The sequence below is a fragment of the Pygoscelis adeliae genome, unplaced genomic scaffold, assembly GCF_000699105.1.
Source record: "Pygoscelis adeliae isolate BGI_AS28 unplaced genomic scaffold, ASM69910v1 Scaffold397, whole genome shotgun sequence".
Taxonomy (NCBI): Eukaryota; Metazoa; Chordata; class Aves; order Sphenisciformes; family Spheniscidae; genus Pygoscelis; species Pygoscelis adeliae.
This window is the reverse complement of record NW_008825212.1, coordinates 152,054-176,842: the sequence shown is the minus strand read 5'-3', so window position 1 is coordinate 176,842 and position 24,789 is coordinate 152,054. Positions and strand designations below refer to the sequence as shown.

The window sequence follows — 24,789 nt, the reverse complement described above, 5'->3', positions numbered from 1 at the left end:
TCACATTGCAGAATTGTTTATCAGGAAGGAAATTCCCCCTCGAGAGTACTCGCTCTGAGTGTGCTGGTGGAACACAAATGCTTAGAAAAATACAAATGGACTAGCAATAACAAGTGATTTAAGTCACTGTACAACAGGCTAAAGGTATACATCAGTATATTATTTTTTGTTAGCAGCAGTATAAGTAAGGCACCATCAAGCGGGACATTACACAGAACAAGCAGTGCATCCGGATGTCCTCAGAGTAATAGCCTCCTGCTCTTCTAAAGATGATATGTAACTTTGAAAACATCTATCCCACCTTTAGCATTAGGTGTACGTCACTCAGAGGGGGATTCAAGAGCTTTATATTCTTACTAGGCACCGTGAAGGTCACCTTCGGTAGCATCTCACGCCAAGCTGCTAAGTGCAAGCAGCTGTAGTATGTGATCTAGTGGGTCAGAATTAACCTCAACATGTCGTACCAGCAAAGGACCTTTGCTTTCTTTAAGGTCTTTAGCAAAAAAAAAAAAAAAAAGGGGGGGGGGGGCGCAAAAAGCAGGGCAGGGGCGAAGATACCAAAAGTGGAACAAATATGTTTTAGCCTAAACGCAGTTTACCCCATTAGTCACATAGAAAACAAAAAGGGTTGTAATTCATCCGTGATCTGCCAGAGGACACAAACCCACCGAAATGGCACATTCATGGTCCAGAGCTCTGAAGAATTTGGTTCTGCTCAGCAGTTCGGCAAAGGAGAAGAATTTCCCCACTTGCAAGCAATGGCTTTACAGGTTGCGCCCCGCAAGACCCCACCACAGTAACCGACACAAACACGCGCCTGGGCAGATTCCCAGAACTCTGACAAGATTTCTTTTACACTCCCTTTCAAACGTCATCGTATAGAAATTCCAGCAGGACTGACTCCTGAGGGGCAGGGAACCAAACCCTCAATCACAACGTCCTGGGGTCATGTTCATAAATCTAGAGCAGCTTTTAAACAGCACACCAGGTAGCGCTAGCTGCCTCCAGCGAGCCGCCTTGAGAGCAGATCCAAGGGAGACATGCTCAGCCTCTAGTGCATGGGGCTGCCATGGGGCCATGGGACAGCTAAGGGCCAGGTCTGTCCCACAGACACAAGCAGGGCCCCATGGGCTCTGCTGGACACACCAGTGCCATGGGAAGGCAGTCTTCTCCCCAGAGGAGCCTGGTCTGAGGGCAGCCATCCCACCACGTGAACACCTGTAAGCTGCTGTTCCTACGACCATCTCCTCTGTTTGCTCATTAAGCTCCAAGACTGATCCCCACCGATCCCCAGTATCAGTGCTGCTCTGGAGACACATAGCCCCTCCACGGGCACTTTGTGCAGGATCCATCTATCACATGCAGACACCTGCATCTAACCTGACCATCTGGGCTCCCCGTCTGATCAGTGAAGATACAAAGGGATCTCTAGGGAGCTCACCCGAACAGGGATGACTTCAAGACGACATCTATGGAATAACCCGTTTCTCTCTGGTGGCTGTCTAGAGAGTCTCGGTGGCAACCTCAGATGAAGGCATCTACGTACAACCAGCTGAATCCCACCCTCTATCATTACTTTACCCCACAGCTGAACATACTGGCTTTGCTGTCCCACAGCACATCGAGAAACACATCAGAAAGTGTCAGGCAAAGCACCAGTTTCAAACAAAATCAAATGCCACTGCTTTGAAGTTTGGTATTTTGAATCTGTCATTTACTCATTCTTTCTGTGTTACTTTAATTGCCTACAGTTTTTGTATTTATCTTAATATATCTACACGGATACAAGAGTCAGATGGAGCCAGACTCGTCTCAGTGGTGCCCAGTGACAGGACAAGAGGCAATGGGCATGAACCGAAATACAGGAAATCATGTTTAAACATTAGGAAAAAAAACAGGTTTTTTGTTGTTTTTTTTTTTCCCTGTATGAATGATCAAACACTGGAACAGGCTGTCCAAAGAGGTTGTAGAGTCCCCATCCTGACTGGACATAGTCCTGAGCAACCTGCCGTAACTGACCCTGCTCTGAGCATGGGGTTGGAGTGGGCGATCTCCAGAGGTCCCCTCCAACCTCAACTACTCTGCCATTCTGTAGTATGCTTGAAGACTGTATAGTAAAAGACTCCTTATATTTGGGATGTACACAGGTAAAGACAGCCAAACATTACTACAGAGGGGTAATGCCTGAGAAACCATCATGTTGGTATCCCCAGTCTGTTCCCTGTTCTTCACCCTACCAGGAATCACTGCTTGCTGCAGAATACCTGCCTCAGTTTTGTTGTGCACCGATCTGTAGTTTTTCACATCACTGGCATCAGACACATCCAATAATTTACTAAAGTGAAAGTTTCTTGCCAGAAGGCACTTTGAAGCACTACTTCCATTCTTTTGAACAGTAAAAAAAAGTCACAATTTCTCCTCAAGGCTTCTTTCAACCTTGACATTATCCAAAAACCCTCAAGCCTTGCTTTTTTTACCTCATATGAGAGTAATTTAGGAATTAATATTAAACGTAATTCAATTTTCCTTCACTAAAAAGGCTATTCTCTCATTCCTTGCCTGCTATTTTGGTAGTCAGGATCAAGCTTGTGGGTTTTTTTCCTATTAGGTCTGCCCCGCTTAGGTCTAAATCAAGTGCGTCCAGAGGAAGAATGTAACTCCACATCTTCAATCCTGCAGGATGTTGTGATCAGTTTATAGTGGTGAATAAGGGCACATTAGAAGGTAATTGCTATTACAGATGTCTTCTGCTTGGTTCAAAGCATTCCCCATACAGAAACCCAGCATGGAACGCTAAAGAAAAAGGCTTCTGCAAAGAGCTGCCAAACTGCTTCTCCAAGGACTTCCGATTTTTCTCCAGAGCAGGTGTGGGCACTGTTGACCTCTTGATTTGGGGACTAGTGCCATACCGGAGCATTTTGTTTCATATTTAAGCAAAATGAGCTAATGATTGCATCCAGTCATCCTGAATAATGCACACGGTCTGAAGCAAACAGGATGAATATCTAGTAAATGTCCGACACCACCCCTGCCTGCAGTTCATTACTGCCCCAAAGATGAAGTAACATTCAGGTGGATGGGGAGGCTTTTTCACCTGACTCTGTAAACAGAGTTCATGGTCCTGCTTCCTCCGTAACAGCTGAGGCCACAGCCACCACCAGACAGGGAACTGCAGGCCACCAGCTTCCTTCTGAGCGATTTCAGTTCAAGCAGGGCCATCACGGGGCTGGAGCGAACAAGAGACTCCTGAACCCTCAGCTTCGGAGCCACGCTGAGAAAAGCAGTAAATCTCTCTCCTGATAGTTTGTTAACCCTCTGCGGGGTCAGCTCCTGTGCTGTTATCTCAAGCCCTGCCATAGCTGGTGCTTTCCTTAAAGCCCAGCAGCTGGGTGAAGAGATTGCATTTAAAAAAAAAAAAAAAAAAAAAATCTTATCTCTCCTCAGAAAATGTCACCAAAACAAAAAAGCAGGTTTCTATTCTGCTTAGTTATGGAAAAGTATTTGAAAATGTGAAGTGAGAGTAACTTAAAGCTTTAGAAACAAGAAGACAAATACTAGGAAGCAATGGTTATTTGTAGTCTTCTCCATACTGTGATTTTTAAGCCTATATCACATTTTTGCAACCTGCCTTTTATTGCTTTATTGTTACAGAACATACAGGCACACGCAGCAAAAGATATCCAGCATTATGGATCCCTCTGCAGAAAAAAAATGAGTTAGGAGCATGGGTGAAGGAGCTGTAGTCCTAGAAGTCTTAACAAAAGCATTATCTGAAGACCATGGGTGTCTTTTCATTGACTTTTACAGACTTTGGATCCGGTCCTTAAACCCAATTCAGCAGCCCCGGGGTCAGGTTTGGCTTTTAGGCTCCCATCAGCCACAAACCCAGCACTTCATTCTTCATAACGCACAAGCTAAGCTACACCACCCAAAATCTCCGCTCCACTCTTGAATTACGGCATCTCAGACTTCAGTATGTCACATATTAGCTACATACCGAGCCTATTTACAAGCAATCTCAGTAGCCTATGTTATTTCAAAGTGGAAAAAGGTGACAGAGAGGCCTGTGGCCTCTTCACACCACAGGCTGAAATGCAAATAGCAGTTCCACCTATTTTATAGGTGTCTTTCCTTTATCACATAAATCTTTAACTACCCAGAAATAGAAACTTCACTTCTCTGTGATAAGGAGATAGAAAAAATGCACTGACACCAGCAAAAAAAAAAAGAAAACTAAAAAAAAGGCAGCAGAAGCTGTCAGCCAGTGCCTGCCAGCAGCACTGCATGTGTGCAAAGAGCCACAAGCAGCCTCAGCTCCTCACCACCATCCCGAAGCAGGCAGGGCTCCACCGGACCCTGCGGGCCGGCTGACAAGCTCCCGTCGGGACAGGGCTGCACAGCACCGGCAGGAACATCGGCATAGCAGAAGCCAACGCTCGAGTGTGCTACTGGGGACAGGCCAGGACAAGACCCTGCAGCTAAAAGCCGCCTTCTGTATCAATTAATTTTATTTAGACTCATTCTAAGAAGGAGATCCCTCTTTCTCCGCTTTGGTTTAATGGAATTTTTATTAAATGATTATTGATTTTTGATCATTTATGGGAGTCATTTAATCATTTCATACCATTATTATCATCATAAGATTCATTGGAACCACTGAAGGCTCAAAACAGAACAAATACCGCAGAAACCAGTAGAGCTACGCAGTTCTAGTGTACACCCTCTGCCTCGTTAGTTCTGACATTAAAACTGACAGCTGCTGACAAAATATCAACAGATGTCTATCAAAGTCTGTTGGATTATCAAGGCTATCCCCCTCAGCATGGTGAAACCCGCCAGTTTGACAAGAATGTATTTTTAATGGAAGTTCCTGTCCAAGTTTCTAACATCAATAAGCAAATTGTTGTGACACCAAGGGCAAAAATAAAACCTGAACCCATGGAGAATCCCTGTACCCAGAGAACGTGTCTTCCTGCATGCATGCTGCGTGTCCAGCACATCATCGGCATCAACAGGATACCAAGAATAAAACAATTGGCGTATGCAGGTACCAACCATGCAGAGCAATATTTGAGACCAAGAAGTTCACACCCAGCCTTTCATAACCTATAGCTGACTGTGCAAATCACAGGCCAGCAGCTAATTTCTGTATGTTTTACTCCTGACAGTAGAGTTGACCCTACATTATAAAAGCAGCAACTTCAAACGGCTGGCTCACCACTTCCCTTCCAGCCAGGATAAACAGTTTACCAGCAGCATCCGACTGAAGTTAATGCAGCGACACACTACTTCATTCAATTTGCGGCGGTACAGCAAGGAGGGTTATTCCAGAGGATGGGCAGGGACAATCTAACAGAACTTCTTGCAGTGAGACGAGTCCTCCTTTCCAAAGGAAGGAAAAAAAAAAGAAAAAAAAAAATTCACAGCTTAGACTTCAGTTTCTTAAAGCCCAGTAAGACCTTTAAATGTGATGCTTCAGTGATTTCTGCCCCAAAGCTCTCCCGCTGGAGGGACACCATGACTCTCAAGGCATATGTGTGAGTCAGAGGAAAGCAGCTCAGGCACATGCACAGGGTATTTGCCTATCAGGGCATTTGGTAAGAATAACGTTTGCCCTTCCTTCTTATAGATCTGAAGAGTCTCGGATAGGTAGGACAAAATAAATACTTTACATGATTCCTAAGTACCCCTGTAACCTCCAGAGTTATTTGGGAGACAGTTTGCTATCTGCCTTCCTGGAAGGTAACTGCAACAGAACATCTAAGAAGAGGCTCCTTGCACCAAGAGAAAAAAAAGCCTGGCAGCGGCCCCCTCTGTCACCACACTGCTGGCTCTACGCATCTTCTAAAAGGCTCCCAGAACAACATCCCTCATCACCTGCAAATCTCCACTCCCACCAAGAGGCTCCTGCAGGCCGACAGAACGCACAGATACAAACTTGCCTACACATCCAAGTGTGGGACTACAGCTGCTGATCGCTGCCTTTTCTTATTTCCCCCCACCTTCTTGAAGTATGTGTGAAGTCCTCCTATTCTGCCACCAACACGAATGGGTACCACTCCGCAAACCAAGCTCTCCCTGCTCATCTCACACTCCTTACGCCTCAATCACATTCAATCTCTTGGAAAACTCACCCTGGAAATAACCAGCATAAAGAAAGTCACTGCTGAAACTCAGGGCAAGGCTTCAAGAGTGTTTCTTGGTGTCCGAGATGGTTCTCTCACCGCGCTCCAGCCCCATGAAAGGATGTTGGCTCCAGAACACGAAGTGCTGCGGTTCACACCTGCTTTTCCCTTTGGAGGCTGAAAGAGAGCGAGTTTGTTTGTTGGTCTCTGGCACCCTCTGCTGACAAACCACCACCGACCTGTCCCATCCCTGCAAGCCCATCCAGTGCCCAGGGCATGCACAGCAGTTTCAGGCTGGAAGGGCCATACCCTGCTAACGTAATCCACATCTTTTCTAGATGAACATTTCATAACTTAAAATTTCTTCTCTCTTATTTGTTTGGCCAGATACTTCCGTAATATTACACTAATCACAGATGCCCCTTCCTCCCCTTGGTTTGCTCCAGTAACTGAGCACCCCGCATAAAGGAAGGCACCCTACACTCTTATCTCTGGTGTTACCTAAAACCCCTTGTATTTCTCATCCTTTCCACCTACCAACGACCCCCAGCACCTTGCATGCAGCATCTACCCTCTCCTTCTTTCTGAAAAAGTATGTACCAGGGAGGTGACCTAGACTCCAACAATAATTTGGAGAATGAAAAGGGCAATAAACCAAAGCACAACGTTCCTGCTCAGGTATCAGCTTGGGATAAGAGAGTCTATCACCCCTGGAAGGGAACCGTCTGAACCTTTCCAGTCCCATGCTTCTGATGCACAATTCCTTCAACAGTCCCCACCCCACGCTTGTCACACAGCATCTGTAGCATCACGACCCCTCCACGTCCCTGAACTGGGCAGGAGGACCAGGGGGTGGAGGAGGAGCAGCAGCAGCAGCGCGTGGAAGCCAGAGCTGTGCCTGGCAGGGGGGCTCTGTGCCACCCCCTCCACCAGTGCCACCTGGCACCGATGAAGGAAAGGGAAGACATCATCTCGCACACCTTTGTCATGTACCCCAGCACCAATCCTGCAACGTGTCCACCGCACGGTGTCTCACACAAAGGCACGCGGATACACTGAGATGTCTGAACGTGAACAGTGACACCCAAACTCTCTGTACTCAGCAGACACCAGAAGCAAAGGGGTTTGCTTAACTGAATCACTAAAGCAACACATCCTGACCCTGCTGCGTTGCGCTTGAAGATTCCTGTGGAACAATGAACACCAAGAACAGAGAATATTCTGTGTAAAGGCAACAGCAAAACAGAAACCTCATCTTCTGAGATGTGTTAACTTTAGAGATGGATTTTCAGCCTTGTTACTGTCTGCATTTTTCTGCTTCTTGTTTTTTCTTTATTCCTGTGAAGGAAAGGCCAGAAGAACAAGCTCTGCTTGACAGTTAGCATACGCTGGGAAAACCAAAAGACAGCTTGCAGGCTCAATAGACACTTAAATGGGTACTTTCTAAATGCTATTTCAAACACATGCCGGTTGTACTTAACCTACCAAAGGATCTCCACTTCAGTAGAAAGAACCCCAAAGAATCATTCCATCTCCAAACCAGCACCTTAAAAAAAAACAACTAAGGAAGCTTTGGAAATATGCAATGCAGAATTTCAACCAGAATCAAAGTGTAAAAAAAAAAGTTCTCAGCAAATAGAAAAACAGGTCAGGGTGCACACACTTTACAAATTTAATTCCAATTTGTTGGCCGCTACTGAAAACCACTATAAAAGAAAAAAAATTGAAAAACTTTAAAAAGCCAGGGGACTAAATAATCAAGACAACTGTAATAGTAACATGTAAATCCTTCTTACTAGGAGATACAGAGTAGTTACTTTAAATGCTGACAATTCAGTATCTCTTGAGCTTTCTCTCAAATTAAAAAAGAGCTTTCTTTGCTTTCTTTTTTCCAATCCTAGAATATCCTTGTGTTAACACTGTAAGCACACCACCACTGGGGACTCAATATGTGACTTCACTACTTCCCAAAACAGAGCCAGGGCTGTTTCACTTTGACTTCTTCAGGCACTTTGTCTGCTTCCCAGCATTTGATTTCAAGCTTAGGCACCACTGTTAAGCAATGAACCCAGCACTATTAACATCTGTTCAGTGCTCTGTGACAGACAGCGTTTGAACGTTTTCTCCTGGATTGCTTTATCATCTTGCATAAACTTATTCATTTTCTTTTTCTAAAATACATTAACCATCCTCCAGAGTCCGACGCTTCTAAAAGGCTTTGATGGACAGGCTCTGGCAAACGTCGCTGTGATGGACAGGCTCTGTCAAACGTAGCTGTGGCAGCTGAAGACACTGCTCTCGCCAGCTGTTTGTCCCACCTTGTTCTGCCAGGAGACAGCACAGCTGGCTGAAGTCTGCACGCCCAATGCCTCAGCTCTCAATTTTGGCATGTTAATGTGAACAGCGGGTGAAAGTATTTGTGCAAAACTGCTGGGCTCTGAGCTACAGAAACTGAGATACAAGGACACATTCCTTCTGCAGCACTAATAAACACTGGGGGACAGTCATCTCTTAAATTATTGCAGCTGTTTGGCCAGCAGACATGAGTCAGAGCACTAACACACACAGATCATCAATGCATGTAGGAACATGATCTGAACTCTTACCTCCTGCTGATTTTACTTCACTTTGGGGGTTGCTCCTAAGGGATCACTAGGAGAGACTCTTCAGCCACATCTACACTACAAAGCTTTGGAAGTGCAGTAACGTTGGTAAAAGTGCAGTAAAAACAATCACTTCCTGACTGACAGATGCTCAAGCAAACTCCCAGAAAAAAACAGATATAATTTTAAGAATCATGGCATTTACAGGAGGAGGGAGGCAGGGAGGAAAGTTTGTCTTTGACAAAACCACTTTTTTTTTTTTTTTTTTTTAAGTTGAAGCTTTCCTTCTCCTAAGGGCTTTGCTTGAATAGCTCTAGCTATAGACACAACACTAAACACATAAGCCTTTACAGGATGGATGAGTAATTTCAGCAATCCAGTAAATTTTCTCCATCTTGATCTGCTTCCCTTGCTAATCTCCCTTTCTATTCACTCAAAGGAGCTTAAACTCTGCTGTGTTGATTTCTCCTTGATTACTTTCACTCCAGACCACATCCAAACACTACTAGAATCAAAGCAGAATAATCCAAGGATTTCCTCTCACATCAACATTTCCTCTGTTATCCCTGTTGTTAGCAAATCCCGCAGATCCAACTGTCTGCAGCTCCTCATCTTCCGTCTTTGACTGGAGTTACTAACAGGCTGCCCACTCCTGGAGCGGAGCCAGCAGCTCTGCAGCTTGCACAGGTTTCAGGCAACACTCAAGTTTATGGGCAAGCTCCTTTTCTGTCTCCCAAAGGCACTGCTATTACGCCTTGTCAACATTTTCAGAATTCAGGAGTCCCACAAGCTATTGGCATTTTAATTTCCAGGTTATCTTATCAGGCTTGACCTAGATTTTCTTCACGGTTTTTTCTCACCCGAGATCTGATACGCCTTGTCAACAACAAGAAGCTACCTGTTTTGGTAAGTTTTGCCTCTTATTTCTGTTTGTCTTTTACCCACATCATTACCTATGGGTCCTCCCATCTCCTTCAGGGAATATCCTCTTTGTTAGATGCTGCGACAGAAGGCAGCAAGGAGGCAGGAACGCTGGATGACACAGAGGATGGAGAGGCAGGAGCTGCAGCGATCCGAGATCAACTGCCAACATCTGGTAACGACTGAAAAGCTGGAGGAGACACTGGCTTTGCTGTGGCTGAAGATCCTGACTACTACTTGAAATACAAATTAAGGGATGACCAATTACTAGCTCGAGACTTTGACCAGTATATCTCTTTATAATATAAGATCAAATCTTACAATGCACTGGTGGCCTTGTTTGCCCACTCTCTGAGAAGAACTCTGTCCTGAACAATTTCACCTGTTGGCACCTAAGGGACTGACACCCCCACACCAATCCTTTGGGGTAAGGGTTCGCACTGTTTCTTTCTGAACAAGTTTCATTTTCGCTGTCATCACCGGATGTCATCAAGGTCAATTAACGCTGCTCATCAATTAAGTCTTTGTCAAGCTTTTAGAGCATGAAGCTAGTAACTCCACCACGTTCTCCTTGTAGGCTTCCTCATGCTTGTACCCACAGCACGAGAAACAACATCCTCCTGGAGTGCGGGGATAACGTCAAATCCTGTAAGTCAGAACAAAGTTGAGTCACATTATTCACCACACACTGTGTGCTGAATTTTGATCTCTTCCCAAGCCATATCAGTGTTATCTACACCATGCCTGATAATAAATTGCTTTCAAAACTCCTTCGGGGAGAACTCTTCCTCACCCTTTATCTCCCGAATAAGCTTACGGAAGGCCTTCCTCAGAAAGCAGGCTTTGAATGCAGTGACTAAGCCATCAACGGGATTAACAAGATCATCTTTGGTGGCATAAACGGCTTTCACATGGGACATCGGTTTGTAATCAAGTTTGTGGGAGACGATATTGTCCGAAACAAGGAGAGTTTTGAAGCTGGTGTTCTGTTCTCCTCGCAGCACTCCTGGAAGGCCGGCACCAAGAAACCGCTCCTGAAACTCCTGGGTAGTGAGCCAGGTTTTTCCATATGACTGGAAGATGGGTCTTCAATAACCTTCTCATTGCCCTTTGGTTCTCATGATGATAAACAAGCAAGGGCTTTACCTTCCAGCCTCCTCCTGCATCACCACCCAACAAATGGGTGAGACTGTCTCAGGGGAACAGAGTACCCAAGTTCAAAGGCTCAGATTAATTATCAGAAGCGTTTTGAGCAGCGCCATGCAGTCACTGTGAAACTGTCTACTCGGATTAGGAGATCTCAATAGTTACAGAAGTCTCTACCATTATCTTCAGAAGTTGTTGAGAAAAATGCTGTATTAGGCAGCTTTTGGACTGTTACGCATCTGTAAAACAATATTATTAACCTGAAAGGCATGTGTTTTTCTCAGTATGATTTATTAGTTGCAGTTATAGTTGCAATAATCATGGTCTAATTTTTCAGAAAGTACTACAGTTTATGCATAGTTTTAACCACCTTTTGAAAGACCTTTAAGTAATGATGAATCAACCCATAAAATAATACAAATGTTAGAACCAACATATTATTCTCCTTTAGGCATGGGTAGGAATATCTGATTTATGTCTGCCAAATGATTTGGCATCTGAACAACTGGCAACAAATTCAAAGTGAAACAGCAAAGCTGTGGGCAACCACTGGAAAGATTGGGATTATTTCCCTTTTCATTTCAACATGAAATGCCATGTCTGCTCTGGGATGTTATAATCTAATTCACTTGTTCACAGGGCAGCAAGTTAGCTACATCAAGACAGTGTGCCTCTGCACTGCTTTGCCACAATGCCATGAAGTACCTCTCTTATTAAGCATTATGTACACACAAGTCCACACTTGATCAAAGTAACCACTGGAGAGAGATCTCACCCTGTACTGCTCTCCCGCAAAGCTCTCCACTCTTTGACTTTGCAGATGCCTACCAGAAATTGCAGGGTCTGAAAAGCACACTAAAAGGGAACAATGACTTCTCCTTTGGTATCACTAATTCAGACACCACTACTGCCATACTGCTGGCAGGCATCGTGGAGGTGATGCTGTGGGATACCTGCTTACGGTGGTCAGTAGAAAGATGAGGATGCTGCATGCTCTTATCAAAATCAGCAGAACTAATGCATGTCTCGGCTGCAGAGATATCAGGTCTTCAAGCTCCTTCTTAAACCCCAAAGAGGTTGCACGCTGTATGGAACCAGCATTGTGCATCGTCCAAAGGATGCATGATAACAGAAGTGTTGGGTGCGTTGGCTGACAGTCACAGCAGAAGGGTGCTCTGCTGCATCTGCTTGCCTCTCCACTGTTTGCATTGCATCTCTTTCCATGGCCACACACTTCCTTGGAAGTTTCTAAAACTGTCTTAAAAGTTGGTAAGAATGGTCCTAAATATCACCCCTTCCTCCACTTCGGTGCCTTAATGGCCCTCCACACTGGGAAGCTAGGCAGTGATAGTATTTAACTATTTATCCTGGCTTTATTTTCCCTGCATGCTGTCTTAAGAAAGGTGCTCAGCAGTCAGCATGCATTAGCTCAGAGAAAGTCCCCTCACTCCCTTTGTCAGCGGAAGACATCCCAGCCTCCCTGCAGATATTAACTTCTAGACTTTGACAGGTCAGGTTTTACAGAAAATAAATGAGGGCAGATATACACAACCCCACTGCTGCCACCATCTCAGAGACAGGTCTGCAGCAGCAATACTTGAAGCCAAAATAAGACAACAACCAAGGCACCGAAACGGCTCGCTCCAGCTTTGAGTGCTGCTGTTACAGTGCTACGGGAAGCTAGAAATGCACATGAGTATTTACTGCTCACGTTCGTTACCTGCGCAGCAGAGCAATGTCTCTTTTTATCTAGTTTCCAAGCAAAAGGTGCAGCGCAGGGCAAGGTAGAAAGCCGTAAGCACAGCTCTCCCTGCAGGGTGTTTCAGTGAGGCGAGACCACAGAAAACAGGCAAGGGTCTTGCTAAACAAGAAAGGCACTAGCTGGAAAGACACGCAACACTGCTGCTTGTAGCTGTCCCGTGTGTTCCTCGCCTTGTTTGAGGTACCTTCAGATTCAGTGATGAACTGACCGCATCCCTCGCAGAAATGCAGTCCACTTTATTAAGGCTGTGTATAACTGTGGGCTGTTGCAGTCCCTCTTCAGGAACTTCTATCAGGCTAACAATGGAAATAAGGCGCAGGAAAGTTGTTATTTAAACTCATTATTGGAGAGGAAATTTTTCACAGCCTGATGGCGGTTAAGGAAAACATTCTTTGGTTAAAAACCAAGAAACTCTACAATAGAATAGGGCACTGCTGCAATATGCAGAAGCAGAGGGACTGCCCAAGGTGTAGCACTTCGAAACACATCCCTGTGAATCTTAACGAAAAAAAGACCTCCTGAGAAGTGGGATTTTCCAACCCCAACGAGGATGACATGCTGCAAACTAAGGAAACAACCAACTTTGTTCACATACAGGGCTGGATGGACACAATGCACTTTAGGAAGAACTGCAACGTTCCCCCCTCCGTGCAGGTAAGCCTGATTGCACAAAGGCTCCTCACCCATGCCTCTCAGCTTCTCCAAATCACCGTGCCCCTCAGCTTCTCCAAAGCCTTCTGGGACACAAAAAGGAAATCTGAGGCGACATGCTGAAAATGGAAAATTGCAACCTCAAAAATTATTAATCACTTCAAATGCTGAAACAATACCCTTTGTCAAAGCTGTGGGTGGTGAAGTTGGCACAGCTCCTACTGAAGAGGAATTTGATCTGCACTGGTATGAAAGCATGAAGCGGCATCCTGTACTGACGAGATACTCGGCCTGAATGTCTTTCAAGGTACTTTCACCACCTCCTTTACCCTAAGAGTTTGTGGAAAACAGGAAGACAGAAACAGCCTGGGCCAACAGCGTCCTGAACCAGAGACACCACGCGGGTGGTGGAGGAAAGCTGTTCATCGACGGTAATTGAAGGCTGCTTGCTATTTATTGGGAGGAAAAACATCTTTTAGAACACTGTGCATCCCTCTAGGAAGCTGTAACGGAAATTTAGCAAGTGAGGCACTAACACAGGACTCCACAGACTTCTGTGAGACCTGCAAGCAGCAGGCTTCAGTTGTAAATGCTTCGCCGTCCTTCTGCGACTCCCCTGCATCACGCAGCATCAAGCCCCACACTGGTGCATAAAGGAGAATGAGCAGAAAGAGGCCCCGAGAGGCACAGTGTCTGTGTCCAGATAAGATCTTTGAAGCACCGGGCTGCAGCTATGTTTGTACATTTTAATTAATCTTAAGAAAGGCAGTAACAGCTCATTTTCTTGAGGGCTGGGGCGAACTTGCAGCCCAGCCATTTTAAGAAAGGAACACTGAGAAAATAAACACCGGTATCTGAGACCAAGGCATTTCTGACCTATGCTTAAATCAGCGCTTGCAGCTTTATCGCCGTTTCCCCCACCGCCTGGGATGCTGAATGCATTGTCTTCCCCTGCCCGGATGAGGAAGGACGCTGACGCATGGCACAGCCTACCCACTTTGTCACACTCAGCAAACAAAGAGGAAGCTTGCAAAGGCAAGATCAATAACTGGAAGACAGTTTGTCCCCAGTGCTGGACAGTTAATCCTGATGCACGATCCCCCCGTGAATTTAAAATGCTTGATACATACAGTCTCTGGCCATGATTAAACATCTAATGACACACACTCTCTGATAGATTAGAAGTATTTGTTCTGTGGTCACAAAACACTGCAAAGAATGAAAAGCCTCCAAGAAAAAATAAAATGGGAGGCTCGAAACTTAAAAACAACACTAGACACTAAGAAATAAGTGGCTTCTAAGTGTTGGCTTAAGAGTGCAATATAGAACAATTTTAGGTAGCTTCCATGAAAAAAGTTGTATTTGCTACAATATTATGTCTTATTACTCAGAATGCGTTGCATGTAATTATTTGTCAGTATTAGTTTACAAAGGCAGATGCCAATTTAAAAACAAGTGATCCATTGCAAGTGCAGCAGGTTGTTAAATGTGTATTATTTCATGGCTAAGATGGAACACTTTACAAAGTACTGAATATTGATTTTATTTCTGTATACTCCTTGGTTTGGAGAAGATCTACAGACTAGAAACAATGCTAACACCAGCATTTCGATATACCACTTGAATTCACTCTTTATTCATTATTTCTGTATTTCAAATTGGATTTTATGGTCTCAAATTCAGAAGCAAGGTGAAGCCAGTGTAATACTGTACTTATGGACACTGCAACATGCATTTTGAATTCCACTGTTTAACACCCACTTACCTATGCACAATTAATACTCTCTTTACACAGATTCTCATTCTGGTCCAGTTCAGAGTCTGTGGGAGGGAATTTAACCTGGCAACGCTTGTCACAGATTAAAAATATGAAAAAAAAGAGCAAGGGATAAGCTATAAAGAGGACTGAGGATACTAGAATACATACATAAAAAAATATGTCTTTCCAAGTATAACTTACATTGCCTCACTCTTTCTGAATGCTCAGAACTAGTTCACAGGCAACTAAATTATAATTTTGTTTCTCAGATAACAGAAACTCAATTTAATATGCTCAAAGTAATGAGCTCCGAGACTTGGAACAGAGCTCTGGAGACCTCCAGCACTCCTCAGGAAAAAGGAAAAGCACCGTACTAGCACAGAGGACGTGCCTGCTGTACTAAAAGGCAGATGCCTTCAGAGTACTGTATGTTTAGTCATCTCTTTATCAAACCCTTAACTAATTAAACAATCCTCTTGTCAAAGAGGACAGTCATTGTTTGTGTGACCAATGCCCTGTAAACATAATGGGATAATCTGCCTTTCTCCTTTTTTTCTCCCTCAATTCTTCTAAACAGCTGGGGGATGCACTGCCGGCTCGCCAGGAAGCCTCCGCTCATCTGTCATTCTTCTCTGCGCGCAGCGCTCCGCTGCTGCACGCAGCATCAGAAGCCAAGCTTCAGACAATAACGCCTCAGATACACCAACAATCAATCTGATACCATGCCATTAAAGAGTCCCCAGGCCTCTGAAGGGCTGAGCGAACAATTAGGAGGGAAGAAGCAGCAATTCCTGGATAGAACTGACAATTAAAACTACATTGATCTACAAATGGGCAAAAGATGCTAAAATGAAAGCATTTCCAGTCCCCTCTTTTGACTTCAGTACCAGGGAATAAAGAGCTTGCAAATGATAAAGCTTTGATCAGATGGCATCAGGCTTGCTCTTACATCTGCATGGTTACAGCAGCAAAAGCTGTTAATCAACCGTTAAAGAGGCAGAAAGTCACACTTTCAAAGATGATCTCCAGCCCGAGGTACCCAAGGGAACAGCTCATCCCAGAGTAACTCGGTGTGTGGACATGCCATGATTAACAGAAATTAGAGAGGGCGACTATTTTCTGTGTGAAACGAGGACAGTGTTTCTGTAGGTTGCAAAATCCAAGGTTTGCCAGTACGTCTCCTCGCTGTATTCCTGACGCAGGGAGCGTCTCCCCCTCAGTAGACTTCAGCGAAAGCACTCCGGTCACCCGTGTCAAGCAGAGCTGCACAGCTCTGTGACCCTCGAGACATGATCATGCCAAAAGCCATTACCTGTCACAGCTCTCCTTCATGAAAGTTTCTGTTTTCCTACTTATACCACCAGCAGCAACCTAGACTTATTTTCTAAAGGAAATTCAGACTATGCAGTATTTGAAATTCTGAATTCAAATGCAGTAGCCTGAAACCAAAATGAATCACTTTTAAAACATGCAGATTTTGCAGAACTGTCGTTCCCAGGAGAGAAGCGGAGAGCAGGCTGGGCAGGCAGCCCTGGCTCCCGTCCCAGGTGTCGCTCCCTGAGCCCTGGGGACACGGGCTGGGACAGTCTGCTGCTCTCCTCCAGGGTGCTCCGGTGGCAACGGCCACACGTGGCTTCACTGACCGTAACTGGTGATAACCACGGTTTCGTTTGATAGCAGAAGATTCATACGTATCTGCTGGTTTGACTAAGGAGGAAATGCGATATTTCTGTGTGAAAGGTGAGGAGGAGGAAGGGGGCAGTGGGAAGGGAAGGCTGAAAAATACCCAAATGTGAAAACCCTTCAAGTGCCCATCAAAAGAAAGCTCAAGGCGCTCTGCGGACTAATCCATCATCGGTTGTACTGTACAGAAATACCGGCCTACCAAAATCTTTGCTAACCACTCAGGCAGTACCTGACAGTACCGTTTCATGCAGAGAATGGTAGAGGATGAAGGGCTTAGCACAAGCAGGACAACTCTTTTCTTTTCCTGAGCAACTCCACTCCATCACAGCCCAGCTTTGAGGAGAAACGCCCTCCCCTGCTCCTCCACAAAATACTCAAATGCCCACTTCAGGCGGTGATTCAATGACTACCTAGAGCCCTGCTCCTGGCTAAGACGGAGAGTGAAACAACCTCACTCCATCACAGATCCACGGTTTTCAGGAATGTGAGATACTTAAGCAGTGTGCACACCCTACCGAGGAACTCACGGAGGTATTCAGGCGTCCATCTGCCTGACTTCACCCAGCCCTACCTTGAGTTGTCAGTTGGCTTAAAGCTCCTCCAAAGGAGACACACCAGTGATGTGTCCTGTGTTCAGGACAGAACGAAACCCAGGAGGCAGCATGTACAATACAAAGGCTGTTTCTTTTTGCACCTCATGTAGACAACAGCAAGGGGAAAAAAATGCAAGACTGCCTATTTTTAACCTACCACCAAGAGAGACTTTATAGAGCCATGCTCAAATCTGAACAAGTTCCTCATCTCAATTCCAGTTAAACTCAGCAAGTGTAACGAAGACATCCCAAATGGAATACATCAAAGCCAAAATGATATTATCCTAGCAAAATTGCAAAAATTTCCGTATCTGTAACAAAACAACGAGCAATATCGGCTTTAAGGCTCTTTTTCCTGCTCTCTCCCTTTTTTGTTTTTTCCTTCCCTGGTATTCCCTCCCCACCTCATCACTGCAGCCAAGTTTTAAACAATATACATGAAAATAGCAGCTTTCAATCTGTTCCTGGAGTAGCCAAGTTAATGAGGCCACATGGCATCCCAGGGCACTCTGGAGGGAAAGGTTCAAAATGCTTGTTAGTACAGCCTGCACTGCTCTAAAAAACGTAAAACATTTCAAACTGGCGAGCATTTCTCTTTCTCCCCTGCTCTCCAAGTAAAAGAGCATTCAGATTTCCAAACACATATTATGGAAAGAATGAAGCACTTCTGGAAAAAGTGAAAGACCGGTTTGCCTTTCTAAATTCAAAGATTTATAAATCAATGCAAATCTCTCTCAAAAAAAGCAGAACACTTCTGCAAGTTACACCACAGCAATCAAACAGTTGTTGTAGAAACAAGTACCTGTTTTTCCTGACCTACATTTTCAAGTTGGCAGGAAATCAAAGTTCATGTCAAATTACAGCAGATTTTGAACAGACTTGCATGCACCCTCCAATCTCAGCTAGTAAATCTGTTTGGCCTCAGCGAATTCATTTTTTGTATGAAAGAAGGTACCACTTTTTGAAATTACACATGCTCAGTATTACATAAATGCAAGCAGGTAGTCTTTTTGTTGCAATACTAAAAGGGGGAACTGATTTTCCATAGAATTTGGTTCAACTAGAGACATTTTCCTCTACTTGAACTGTTATATACATTATCTACTATATTTATAAGAAAAGCCATGTGGTTAAGCAGACACAACCACAAAAAGCAAACAAGTCTAGTTTTGTCCTAAAGGCCTGAATATGAAAAGGCTCCCCAGGTAACAGAAGCCTGCGTGGGTCTTATGTTTATATAAACAAACAACAACCAGCAAATAGGCATTTTCTCGGCTGAGTACAAGTACTTACAGACAAGACCTACAGACAAGTAGGCCATAGTTACAGCATCAGTCAAAAGAGAACGCTTTCATCTGCTTCACTCCTTACCCCATCACAAGGCCATCAGCTTCCTCCTTGACTTGTTTTTTCTGTGTGGGGTTGTGTTTTACCTGTTTGAGAGCGCAGCCCATTCCTGGATTTGGAATTTCGGAAGGGGTCTCGCCCATGCCAGGTGATGGAAAAGGCTGACGTGGGCTGCGGAGACAGGAGGGCAGCTCTGCAGAGCAGCTGGCCAGCACAGCCCTGCCAGACCCACGCTGGACCTCGGAGCTGTGCCCACCCGCAGAAGGGCTTCTCAGGACCCAAGCTGGTTTGTGGGTGCAAGCAGCGCTGCACCCAGCGCCTGAGCTCCCCGAACCCAGAGCACGGAGGAGCAGAGCAGGGACAGTGGTCTGGCAGGGGGTCACTGCGACAGCCTGGCTGGACTCTTCTCGTGCCCCTAAGCCACCCTTCCCTGCTCCCGGGAAGGCAGCGCAGAGACACTCAGGCTCGAAATGGAAGCAGTGTAAGATCGAACAGGGTTTATGGCCCTGGCTCCCCATGGTGTGATGACGGCTGTACTGTTTCCAGACCTCACCCGGCATGGCACTCCGCACAGGTTAATAGTGACATCAAAGCAAGGCTCTCTCTGAATCTGACATTAATAATAGTGATTTGACTGTATCACCTAACTTTCTCCCTGTTACTTGCTCCCTACGCTGCCCTACTCTTATTACTGTACTCACAGTAAATGAGATTGTGCTGACAGAGCCCAGATTGCACCCCGCTCCCCTTCTTTGGGATTTGCACCTCTCCAACAGAAAAGCCCATTGATCCAAGAAGAAACGGACACTGAGAGCCACAATGGTGGGACAGGATGAAGAAGAGCTTATGTTCACGAGGACTCAACTAGAGATCACAGCCAGCTTCAGAAATAAAACCAATCTTTCTATTACAGCGGGAGATTTTTTTCCCCCAAGACCACTAAAGCTACTATGCAGAAAGAAGTGCACTTCCCCATCTTGACCTCTGTGAGTTTTATTAGCTGTTTAAGTCATGAACCATCACACTCTGCTTTAATGACTATCTGGTTTAACATAAGCTTGCAAAAGCTGTGTGTGAAGGAAACACATTTTAAGTTTCCTTTATTTTTATGCCCATTTTCAGATCTCTGTAGTTTCACAATGGCCATATTTCACTAAAATTAAAATCGCTGTGTTTCAAAACACATCCAAGACAAAAAGTTTCAATTAAGCCTTTTTTTTTTAAAAACATGTTTTTCACAATCATGGCAGAAATTCTTTAAAAATGCATCTTCTTCAGGCCAAGTTAAACGTGCTCAAATACGCTGTGTATGCAACCCCCCAAGAACACATTGGTGAGCAGACTTCCCACCTATTCACATCCATGTGAATCAGAAATTACTTTCAAACGTATACGTTAACAGATGTATTTTTCTCATGCTATCTATACTAACCAGACCAACCCTAACAACCTCACGGTACCCTGCTGAATTCCAATCACAGACTGACATAAAGTATAAGGAGCCAGACATCCATTAGCGGGAATCTAGGCAGCACTATGTTTTGGGAACTGCTGTTTTCGCTTATGTTTTTTGATTTATACCTCATAACTGCAAAACTAACGAGATTCTAATGAAAAGTGGGACATTATTCATTTGTTTTTCCCCCAGGAGGTTCGGTTTATTTTCAACAAGCATGCTACTGATTAAAACAAGAGGTGATGGTTTTAAGAAGCCGAAACATAAACCTGTTCCTGAATGTGCATGGTCTAAAACGATACACTGGTTTCTGTAGTTCACAGTTTCACTGCCTTTATCCAAGTTGTTTTGCTCAAATACATAATTTTCTTTTTACTTGTCACTACTACATAAACAATAAACACCTAATCTGTATATCAAGTAGTTGCACTGAACTCTCTGATAAAAAAAAAAAAGCCAACCCTCTGGTTATTTTGCTTCTTCTCTGCCCCAAACAAATCACTCAAAACCCCTGCATGGATATAAAACATAAAACTGTTTGCAACTGGTTTTTAAAGATTGAATGGCACTTACAATTGAGAAACTAAACATAAAGTAAGGTGCATAGATCATTAAAATATGTATCTATACAGTTCTCCTTACTGAAAAAGCTAGAAGTACAACCTCATGTATTAGACACTTTTAGAAGTGTACCCACTAAATATCAGCATTAGACTAAGTGACCACTTTGAAAATAATTTTATTAATACTACAGAGGTCTGCAGCACGATGGTTAAGCTTCACATCTATAAAGCTTTCCAGAATGATTGTTACTCAGCCATATACTTAACATTTTCTAATCTCCCGTGTAGCTCTCATAATTTGTATGCAACCAAGAGTGTTTTTCATTGCTGCCTTTCATATTCAGTGTAGTTCAGATAGTGCAATGCTCCTAAAAGGTACTGTGTTACATCTAGAAAGACTCTGATCTGAAACCCAATCCTTCAACACAATAGGGTCACTGAGAAATGAAACACTAAACCAGAGCTTTTAAATAGGCATTTAAATTAGGAAATTAGTTCTATAAACATAAAGCATTTGAACTGTCCATTTGTTATGGATAACGCAGTAGGACCACCAATTACTAAAGTCATGGACTCCAAATTGGCAGCGTTTGCTTTCCAACATTACATCAAAACCCTGACTCCACCATGCAGGAATTTAACTCCTCGAGATACAAAACAGAAACGTACCAACTACAAATTACGGAGTGACAATTTTAATACTTTACTCATTAAAGCACATTCAGTTACTGCCTCATGGCTACACTGCACAATCCAAATGTAAAGATTTTGATTGCAGAGGGCAGCTTCTCTGGAGTTTAGGTCTGCCCAGTCCCTTCCCTCCAACTTCTTCCTTCTTTTCCTATACGCTAGGTACTAGTTAGTTGGGTACTAACAGCATCTCTGTGTCCTTCAAGCATTTCACCCCAGTAAACAGGATCACCTGGAGGTTTTAGGGGAACAGACAATTCAATCCGCTAAATCTAAAATACCGTTTTCTTTTTGGAGGCAACGAACAATTCAGTGAGCGATCCTGCAGCATTCAGCTGAAGATGAATGTCCCACAAGAAGGCACAAGAAAGAGAAGTTGTTCCACCCAACTGAACAAACATTTCCTCACAGTCACACCCTCTTCACATAAAAGCAGGAATCTTTCTAAACTCATACTGAACAATTCTAGTGGAAGGTCACAAACAATAACAATGGGTAATTAAAACAATAATCAGGCTTAGTAAGACAAAAATTAAAAGTAAATTGCTCATCAGTTTTTTCAAACTGCCCAAGCCTCAGCAAGAACATGTTTTGGACAGAAGAGAATTTGAACTTAAAAGATTACAACAAGCTGCTATTCATCCAAGGAAAAAAAGTCTCCCCCCTTTTGGTACTGTGGGATTCAGTATAGAGCAAAGGGATTTTGTGGGACAAAGGAAGATAGAGTGCAACAGACTTGCTGAAGAGGTCATATGCTAAAGTATTTGGGAATTATACATATTGTTATGCTGCTAAGCAATTATCCATCCCCAAATCCAACAAATTTAAAAATGAATACAAATGAGGAAATCGCAGTTTTTGCAACAGTTTTAAGAGGCTTAAACAAACCACCCTATTGCATTTTCTTTTTTAAAAGTACGTTATCCCTGAAAATACTTCGCATTCTTAACTGTTGCATTTACAAAGTTTTTTACATCACGTAAAGCAGCTACAGCATGCCGTGAATCCAGCACACCTGCAGTAAGCTGGCACAAGGAGATGATGGAAATTTAGAACCAACCAAACTAAACGCATTGCCAAAGATGCAATTCTCTTCAAAGCTTACATCTGTGGGGTTTGGGGTTTTTTGGTCTTATAAAAATATTTAATTTAAAACAATGGAGAAACATGACATAAAATACAGTGTAATAAATACCAACTTCATCCGTGGCACGGTAATTACAGAGCTGTTAACTGTAATTCTAGAGGCAATATCAGAAGTGAGACAGAAGCACTCAAAACAACTTTCAAGCCACGAGTGAGACAACCAGCACCGACGCTCAGCATCTTCCTATCTCAGAAACCAGTACTGGATTCTCCTGGGAGAGCTCAGCTCTCACAGGAACTCGGGACTAAAACATCCTGATTTAAAGCCTCCCCTTTGGTTAAACTGATCCTTAGACAGAGACAGCTGCTCCTGACCTCTTCCACCTCCCAGCCTACAGGGAGGGGGAACCTCCAGGCTGAACACATCCATAGCTCGGCTAACACCCCGCTTATGGCTCATCCCCCCAGCAGTGCACCACCAGCGCTGCCCTGCTCAGCACGCTGAGCTTTCAGCGCTCCTACCTTGAAGATACAGGAATGGGAGTGGTGTTGGGACCATCATTACGATTAAAAAAACAAAAAAGTAGGATAATTTATCTTGAAAATACAGCCATTATGTTAATTTGGAGTTTTCTGTGAGGAACTAAATCAGATGAAGAACAACTACAGTTCTGCAGAACACCTCCTTCCCCAGCGTCACCACCTTCAAAATTGAGGGTGATGCAGCAAAACACACAGCAGTACTGAGACTAGAAGCCATGAAATGAGAAAGCAAGTGTACCAGGGAGTCTTATCTCTATTTTTCAGATGGGAAACTGAAACTCAGAGGGAGACGAGACATTTCCACTACCATGAGGCACACACCATGAGAACTCAGGAACTTGAAGTTTATTTTTTATTTTTTTAAAGCGTTCAGCTTGACCACACAAGTGGTACTGTTATAGCTATGTTGCTCTAGGTTTGTCATCAACTATCTTTTATTAAACTATCCCAACCAGGATGGTGGGAAAAATTATGAAAGATTTTAGGCAGAGAAGCACATCATAGGTAATACAGCAGAAGGAGGGATTTTGTGCCATTTAAACCTCCTCCTCTATCCACTGATCATGTTCCACAGGGTATAAACTTCTCACCTGGCTCTTTCCTCCCAAAAGAGGATTCCCTCATCACAGCTCTCCTTCACCAATCCTGCTCCCCCGACACTACCCTTACTGTTCTCTATTCCTCAAGTCCCATCGCCTTTTCTTTTCAGAGATAATTTAATTGAAATGCTGAACAATTGCTCTGAATGTGCTTAGCTTCAAGACAGCTGCCTCTGTATGAGACCTCTATGGAGGAAATAAGAATAGACGTCAGGTTTTTGTAGGAATGCAGTATTTCCTTTTCTCCTGCAATACACTGCTCGGTTCCCTCTACACCCTCCGGTTACGGTAACAAGTGAGGCAGAGCTTTGACAGACAAGAGCTTTCTTAACTACGCCCTCCAGAGCACATCCGTCTTCAACACTGTGAAAAGCAACAGCTCTTTGGGAAAAAAAGTTGGTATGTGGTCATGTAATTAAAGACTGTCATAATTCACACCCACATTGTGGTAGGTTGGTGTTGTGCAGGCATCCTTAACTCTGACATTTCCTCATTTTAGGCTACTTGCATTTGAAATCTAAATAATGTTTTTATCGTACTGCGCCATAAATTAATTGTGCAGAAAAAGTAACGTCTTTCAAAAATAATTCTTCAGAATGAAAACCCAGCTAGATCCCTTGCTAGAATTAAGCCACAAGTCCCTGGCTCCCCATTCACACACCAGTCCTGAGACAGAAACACATCTGGGAACAAGCTTGAGCACATAAGCACTCTCCCTGTGCTTAAAATTAAGCACATGATAAAGCACTACATGCTTTAACAAATCAAAGCTACAGAGAAAACACACGGGGCTGAGATCAAAGAGAAGAAACTGTAAAGTAAATGGATTCAGAAAGGACTTAGGCTGACAAGCCAGGCATTCACACCATTAGAGGTCCGAACACAGTCTTTTTCTCTCTCATTCTTACACCAGACAAATGAAGAATAATATTGACGCCATTAGCAATAACAGGGAGATAACAGCATTGTTTTCCCTGCCGATGATGCATGCCCCCATGCGTGGGTGTATGATGGGTCAGTTGCTATGGAGCTGGATCAAAAGCGGTTGTTAAGGGAACAAGCAGGAAAGGTAAAACAATGGCCAAGATAAGAAGCATCTCAACAAATATGCAACCAGACTTCTGGGTTTATAGCTGCGAGGAGGCAAGAGTTGGGCCCCCACCCTAGTGACGTGGTCGCTTTGCCAAGGCTGAGCAGCAGGAGATCAAAGGAAATGCTGAAACCCTGGAGGACCCCGGCCCGGCGGAGGGGGAGGACGG

At 44.0% G+C, this 24,789-nt stretch overlaps 1 protein-coding gene across 1 annotated transcript in view; it reads right to left on the bottom strand.

Moving 5' to 3' along the window:
* Positions 1 to 24,789, bottom strand: part of EXD3 (exonuclease 3'-5' domain containing 3) — a 292,428-nt gene that overhangs the window by 230,596 nt on the left and 37,043 nt on the right. The gene's annotated exons all lie outside the window — the stretch shown is intronic.